An 8,130-nucleotide genomic window follows, 5' to 3' on the forward strand; every position below is an offset into this window, starting at 1 on the left:
GCGGGGACTTGTGTTTACACAACCCCACCCATTTTCGGGTTTGGTACAGACCCTATTGTCAGGGTCACCAGCAGTGACAGCTCTGGTCAACGAGATCCAATCTCTGTGGACGAAGCAAGCTATTGTTGTGGTGTTCTCCTCCCGGTGTTCTGGAGGGACTGACCTGTGGCCGCCGAAGACAGGGAATTGTGGTCGTATTCAACCCATGGCAGGAAGGCGCTCCAGCCGGAGGGGTTCCGGGCTGTCACGCAGCGGAGTGCGGATCCCAGGTCCTGGTTGGCCCGCTCCGACTGGCCATTGGTCTGTGGGTGGAACCCGGAGGAGAGGCTGACCGTGGCCCCCAGAGCCTGACAGAAAGCCCTCCAGACCTGGGATATGAACTGAGGGCCCCTGTCGGAGACGATGTCTGCCGGGATCCCATGGAGCCAGAAGACGTGGAGTACCATCAGGTCAGCAGTCTCTGCAGCAGAGGGGAGTTTGGGAAGAGCAACGAAGTGCACAGCCTTTGAGAAACGGTCAACAATGGTGAGGATGGCAGTGTTACCGTGTGAGAGGGGAAGGCCGGTGACGAAGTCCAGGGCGACGTGCGACCAGGGCCGACCGGGGACTGGGAGCGGGTGGTCGATGGGAGGCCTTCGCACGAGTACAGACGGTGCACGCCAGGATGAAAGCGCGGGTGTCCTCTCTCATGGTGACCCACCAGAAGTGCCTCTTCAGCAGGGATAGTGTCCGGTCGATCCCCGGGTGGCACGCGAACCGGGAAGCGTGAACCCACTCGAGCACCTGGGAGCGGACAAGGTCAGGGACGAAAAGCCGGTTAGGTGGACCGTTACCTGGGTCCGGCTGGGCACGCTGTGCCTCCCTGACGATGGACTGGATCTCCCAGGTGGCGGTGGCCACCAGACAGGAAGTGGAGAGGATGGTGTCGGGGTGTGTGGGACCCTCCTCAGGGACGAACTGCCGGGAGAGGGCGTCTGGCTTGGTGTTCTTGGAACCAGGCCGGTAGGTCAGGGTGAAATTAAACCTAGCGAAGAACAGCGCCCAGCGAGCCTGGCGAGAGTTCAGGCGCTTGGCCGTTGAGACGTAGGCGAGGTTCTTGTGGTCCGTCCAGACCAGGAAGGGGCCCTCCGATCCCTCCAGCCAGTGCCTCCATTCCTCCAGGGATAGCTTGACCGCCAGGAGTTCCAGGTTCCCGATGTCGTAGTTGACCTCGGCTGGGGTTAGGCGGCGTGAGAAGAAGGCGCAGGGGTGCAGCTTCTGGTCGGTGGTGGAGTGTTGGGAAAGAACCGCCCCCATTCCGGTGCAGGAGGCGTCCACCTCCACCACGAACTGGCGGGACGTGTCCGGCTGGACGAGGATGGGAGCGGTGGTGAAGCGCCGGCGCAGCTCGGCAAAGGCGGAGTCCACTGCGTCGGACCAGACGAAGGGCACCGAAGGCGAGGTGAGTTGGGTGAGGGGCGCCGCGACCAGGCTGTAGTCCCTGATGAAGCGCCGATAAAAGTTGGCAAAGCCCAGGAAGCGTTGGAGCTGTTTGACGTTGGTGGGACGGGGCCAGTCGGACACCGCTCTGATCTTCTCGGGGTCCGCCCGGATCCTGCCACCCTCAATGATGTAGCCGAGGAAGCCGATGGAGGAGACGTGGAACTCACACTTCTCTGCCTTGACGAACAGGAACAGCTTGTTCTCCAGAAGACGCTGGAGGACCCGGCGGACGTGCTGGACATGCTCCTCCATGGAGCGGGAGAAGATCAGGATGTCGTCTAAGTAGACGAATACGGAGCGGTGGAGTACGTCACAGAGAACGTCATTGACGATGGCCTGGAAGACAGCAGGGGCGTTGGTCAGTCCAAAGGGCATTACCTTGTACTCGAAGTGGCCGAGTGGTGTCTTGAAGGCCGTCTTCCACTCGTCTCCCTCCCGCATGCGGACAAGGTGGTAGGCGTTCCTGAGGTCCAGTTTTGTGAAGATGGTGGCACCTTGCAGGGGCTCAAAAGCAGAGTCGATTAAAGGCAGGGGGTATTTGTTCTTTACCGTGATGTTGTTGAGACCCCGGTAATCGATACAGGGGCGAAGGGAACGATCCTTCTTGGAAACAAAGAAGAATCCTGCGCCGACAGGAGAGGAGGAGGGGGTGATTATGCCCGAGGCCAAGGATTCGTGGACGTACTTCTCCATTGATTCCCTCTCTGGGCGCGAGAGGTTGAACAGCCGACTAGCGGGGAGTGGCGCTCCGGGGAGTAAATCAATGGCGCAGTCATATTGGCGATGGGGAGGCAGGGAGAGAGCCTGTTGTTTGCTGAAAACTGCTTTTAGATCATGGTAGGCCGGCGGAATTGCAGACAGATCAATGTTCTCATTGGGGGGGTGCGAACCGGCGCCCTCTAGTGGCGGCCGAGCCGACTGCAGACAAGCGACGTGACAGTGGGCGCTCCAACTGGTCACCAGGCCGGTAGGCCAATTGATAACAGGATTGTGTAACTTGAGCCAAGGCATGCCCAGGACAATGGGATTGTGGGGAGAGTTGGTAACGTGAAACCGAATATTCTCGCTGTGATTCCCAGATAGCAGAAGGCAAAGGGGTACGGTGTGGCGAGTAATCCGCGTGAGAAGTTTCCCGTTTAACCCCCGGGCGTCACGGGGTATCGGCAAGGCGTCAGTAGCAATGTTGTAACGGGAGACTACTCCGGCGTCGATGAGGTTCTCGTCAGCCCCTGAGTCAACCAGGGCAGATAACGGGAGTGATTGGTTATTCATTTCAGACACAGCGTGGCGCGGAATAGCATGTTTGGGCCGGAGCTGGGAGCGATATCAAGACTCGAACAGACGCCCAGCGCTACTGTCGAGCCCCGTCGTTTGGGGCGAAGCGGGCATGAGACAATGTGGCGAGCCTGTGTCGGCGCTCGCTGGGGGGAAGACGTGAGCGATCGAGATCCATGGGCTCGGAGGAACTATTTTCTTCAGCGCGGGCGGCGCGACGAGGCGGACCGGGTATAGGCGAACGAGCGGTGCTAGCCTTCTCTCGACGACGTTCCCGAAGACGCAGGTCCAGTTCCCTGGCCAAATGGATTAGCTCGCTCAGGGAGGTGGGTCTTTCTTTGGACGCAAGCTCATCTTTAATAGCGTCGTTCAAGCCCTGGCGGAATGCGCCTCGCAACGGTGTGTCCCCCCAGTCGGAGCCGGCGGCGAGGATGTGGAAATCGATAGCGTATTCGCTTACGCTGCGGCTTCCCTGGCGGATCGAAAACAAGCCGGAGGCCCCCTCTGAGCCATCTGGAGGGTGGTCAAACACTTTACGCATGTCGTCGACGTACTCGGAGTACGAAGTGCAGAGGAAGGAATTATTAAAGTGGAGGTGGCCCATTTCAACGCCACGCCTGTGAGCAGCGCCGACAGGTACAGTAAGCTACTTTAGACCTATCGCTGTGAAACGTGTGGGGTTGTTGTTCGAACACTAACGAGCACTGGAATAAAAACGCACGGCATTTGGAGATGCTTCCGTCGTAACGCTCTGGTGCGGGGACAGGGGGTTCTCTATGCGGGGGGCTTGGTGCAGCGGGGGAAGCGGCTGGTAGGGCCTGCTGTGCCAAGTGTACCTCGATACGGCGATATTGTGTCTCTCGCTCCGCAGAGCCGTGTGCAAGAGCGGTAAGCTGAGCAATGATGTCATCCAACGAGTGAGCGAGAGACACCTACCCGAGCATTCTGGTCGTCGATAATACTCACAGGCTCCCCTTGAAACTTCCTCTTGCGTGATGGATGTGTATCCTCCTCCTCGGTCTCGAGTACAGCTGGTGCTGACATTTTGGTCGTGGTATTCTGTGAGAACTGGGGTCTGGAGCACAGCCCAATTGCTGAATACACGAGAAGAGATAGGAGCGGTTTCAAGGGTGTTTAATGTCAATTGAGCAACACAGGAATCGGGGGAAATAGAACGGGGTTATGTTCTGTCTTGTGGCTGCCGCGGCGGCAGTGAGCGAGCAAGCGGTCCTGGTGCTTGTCTTGGGAGCTGCTGGGTTGCAGCGGGAGAACAAGTGTTCCTCTTCGGGAACATGTGACATCCAGGCAGGGACGGCGGTCCTTTGGGGCACAGGAGAGAAACAGGTTAGAGTAAGCAAATACACGGTTGGTATCTAGCAGAGCTTTCGGCAGAGACGTCGTACCTGGGCAGTGGTAATTAATACCACGACAGCTTCTGGTCAGCGTCGAGGTGTAGAAATAGTCCCCCCATCAGGGTGAGAGTGGGAGAGTGGGGTGCTTGACCGCGTGCGAATTAGGGGGATGGAATACTGCTGGGCGTATGAGGCTAAAGGAAGGGGTGACTGGAGAAAGAGAGGATGAGGAGGAGTGTGCAGTGGATGGAGAGGGGGATGAAGAGGAGCGTGTGGAGGACGTGAGGGGAAAAGGAGGGGGAGTGAAGTAGGCCCGTGCTGTGATTATGACAACATAAGGTTAACCCTTTCACTACCACACTACATAAGGTTAACCCTTTCACTACCACACTACAGACGGTTAACCCTTTCACTACCACACTACCAAAGGGTTAACGCTTTCACTACCACACTACAGAAGGTTAACCCTTTCACTGCCAAATTACAGAAGGTTAACCCCTTCACTACCACACTACAGAAGGTTAACCCTTTCACTACCACACTACAGAAGGTTAACCCTTTCACTACCACACTACAGAAGGTTAACCCTTTCACTACCACACTACAGAAGGTTAACCCCTTCACTACCACACTACAGAAGGTTAACCCTTTCACTACCACACTACAGAAGGTTAACCCTTTCACTACCACACTACAGAAGGTTAACCCTTTCACTACCACACTACAGAAGGTTAACCCTTTCACTACCACACTACAGACGGTTAAAGTCTGTGCAGCGTTCACTCCATCCATCCATATACAATTTGTAATTCATAATTTCAACATCGTTTGCTTTCGTCATTATTTTAACACATAGACCAATTATTTTAACAAAAGAAAAACGTACAGCTCCTTTAATTTGAACTGAAAAGGTTGAAGAAAAAATAAATAAAAAGAGGGCCTTAGAACTAAACAAGCTGAGAAGGAAACCAACACCATGCCATCGTCTCAGGTGGCTGGAGAGGGGGATGTGAGAGCTGCCTGGGGGACAGTGGTGAATATAGCCCCTGGTCTATGTTCCGGTCGGAGATGGAGCCCCATGGCCTACGCTGCTTCACAGGAAAATGTGTGCGTGTGTGTGTGTGTGTGTGTGTGTGTGTGTGTGTGTGTGTGTGTGTGTGTGTGTGTGTGTGTGTGTGTGTGTGTGTGTGTGTGTGTGTGTGTGTGTGTGTGTGTGTGTGTGTGTGTGTGTGTGTGTGTGTGTGTGTGTGTGTGTGTGTGTGTGTGTGTGTGTAACGGATGGTACTGCGAAGCGCAGTCACAATGGACTTCCGATGTTGTGAAGTGACTGGTGAAATTTGATTGATTGAAACCTTTATTAACAGATTGTAGAATGGGTAGAATACAGTAAGGCTCAATACACACAATTGTTAATGGGATGCAGACCAGAGAAAAACGTTTGTCTTGTTTACACCAGGGTCCCCCATTTTCAATTTATAATGAATTGTAAGTAGGGTGCAACTAGCACCGTGCAATCCATTCTTTGTGGATCTTCTAGCCGTCAGTATCTCACTCTCTCTCTACGAACTCTGCTCCTTCCTCACCTCCACTCAACTCTTCTCTGTCCCTCCTAGGTTTTATGCTATGTGTGTCTCTGTGTGTGTGTGTGTGTGTGTGTGTGTGTGTGTGTGTGTGTGTGTGTGTGTGTGTGTGTGTGTGTGTGTGTGTGTGTGTGTGAGTGTGTGTGTGTGTGTGTGTGTGTGTATGTGTGTGTGTGTGTGTACAGACGGTTAACCTTTCACTACAACACTACAGACGGTTAACCCTTTCACTACCACACTACAGAAGGTTAACCTTTCACTACCACACTACAGACTGTTAACCGTCTTTAGTGTGGTAGTGAAAGGGTTAACCTTCTGTAGTGTGGTAGTGAAAGGGTTAAAAGTATTTTTAGTACTGTACTTGAATACAATTTACGAGGTAACTTTTTTAGGGAACTCTGTACAATTTACTGCACTACATTCTTTCCACTACACTTAAAATATAAGGACTGTGTACTTTTACTGCACTACATCTCCACTATACTTAGAATAAAATAACTGTGTACTTCTTCCACCATTGTTCTCATATGTACCTCCAGAGAAAAAGAGGGAACGGTTGGAGACATTTGCATGATTTCACGTCCTTATCAAAGTCACCTGATCAACTTTACAGGACATTTAGTAATTGGCCGACAATATGGAGACGGTGTGTGTGGGTTGAAGTTGTAAGACACGCTTAGCACGACTGTACACAGTGCAACAATCAACCCTTTGTGACCGTGGGATACGTGTGTGTGTGTGTGTGTGTGTGTGTGTGTGTGTGTGTGTGTGTGTGTGTGTGTGTGTGTGTGTGTGTGTGTGTGTGTGTGTGTGTGTGTGTGTGTGTGTGTGTGTGTGTGTGTGTGTGTGTGTGTGTGTGTGTGTGTGTGTGTGTGTGTGTGTGTGTGTGTGTGTGTGTGTGTGTGTGTGTGTGTGTGTGTGTGTGTGTGTGTGTGTGTGTGTTGGAGGGGGGTGAGGTAGTGACACTTGATTTGAATACTACAGAGTTATTGTGAATATTTGAATACTACAAAGTTATTGTGAATATTTGAATAGAACAGAGATAGTAAAGTTCAGGGTGAATAGATACATTAATTCACTCTATATACTGTACAAGTAATTCACACTTTTTTTTTAAAATCATAGACCCTGTAGTGACAGATTTATATTAAAATGTAATGTCAACAGAGCCTAATATTCTCAGTATCACTCCATGATTACTGCAATAGTAGTCTTAAAGCTACTGTAATTTGTACGTTTCTATCTATAAACCCATTCTTGGTAGACTCCCCAGTTATTTACCTGTCTTGCTAACCAGAAAACAGGGTAAATATGGGGTACGGTCTTATACTATATTTATGACTGTTCCTAGAGTTCGGACTGACTTAGGAAAGAGGCATTTGTGTTTTCTGCACCATCTGCATGGAATAGCCTGTAAAATGAACTGAAACTCCGGGATCTAGTCACACAATTAATGAATTTAAAGGCACGGTGAAAGCTATAAAAACGGACTATATTGATGTTTGTAATCGTTTTCATTGAAATAGGATCACATGGCTTCCTTGTACTTTTCCTGCAAAGCCGTTTTGAGCTGTTTTTAACCCTTTCACTACCACAATACGGAATGTTAACCCTTTCACTACCACACTACAGAAGGTTAACCCTTTCACTACCACACTACAGACGGTTAACCTGCTGTACTACTGCTCTTGGAAAGGTTCTAGTGATAGTAAACCCACACTGTATACGTCTCCATGGCAGCGGCCCTCAGCGTGGGGGTCACGAGAATGATATACATGATCATGTTTATAACTTCAAACTTCAAGTGTTTTATGACATCTAACAGGGAGGTTTTAAACATGTATGAGTCGATATTTGTATTGTTTACCTGCATTGCTTTTTATCATTATTCTTATTCTCTGCACTGCTTTTATTCTATCTGCTTTATGCTAATTGTATGTCTATTATTACTGCTGTGAAGCAATTTGGGCTGCAATTCTTGTATGTTTGTTTATGTATAAATAAAGTTTATAATAATAATAATAATAATAATAATAATAATAATAATAATAATAATAATAATAATAATAATAATAATAATAATAATAATAATAATAATAATAATAATAATAATAATAATAATAATAATAATAATAATAATAATAATAATAATAATAATAATAATAATAATAATAATAATAATAATAATAATAATAATAATAATAATAATAATAATAATAATAATAATAATAATAATAATAATAATAATAATAATAATAATAATAATAATAATAATAATAATAATAATAATAATAATAATAATAATAATAATAATAATAATAATAATAATAATAATAATAATAATAATAATAATAATAATAATAATAATAATATTATTATTATCTTTGGTATAGATGCTTTTTTCTTGTAGAATGATTCATATTAATAACACATTAATCAAG

The sequence above is a fragment of the Notolepis coatsorum genome, assembly GCF_963971535.1.
Source record: "Notolepis coatsorum genome assembly, chromosome: 5".
Classification (NCBI taxonomy): domain Eukaryota; kingdom Metazoa; phylum Chordata; class Actinopteri; order Aulopiformes; family Paralepididae; genus Notolepis; species Notolepis coatsorum.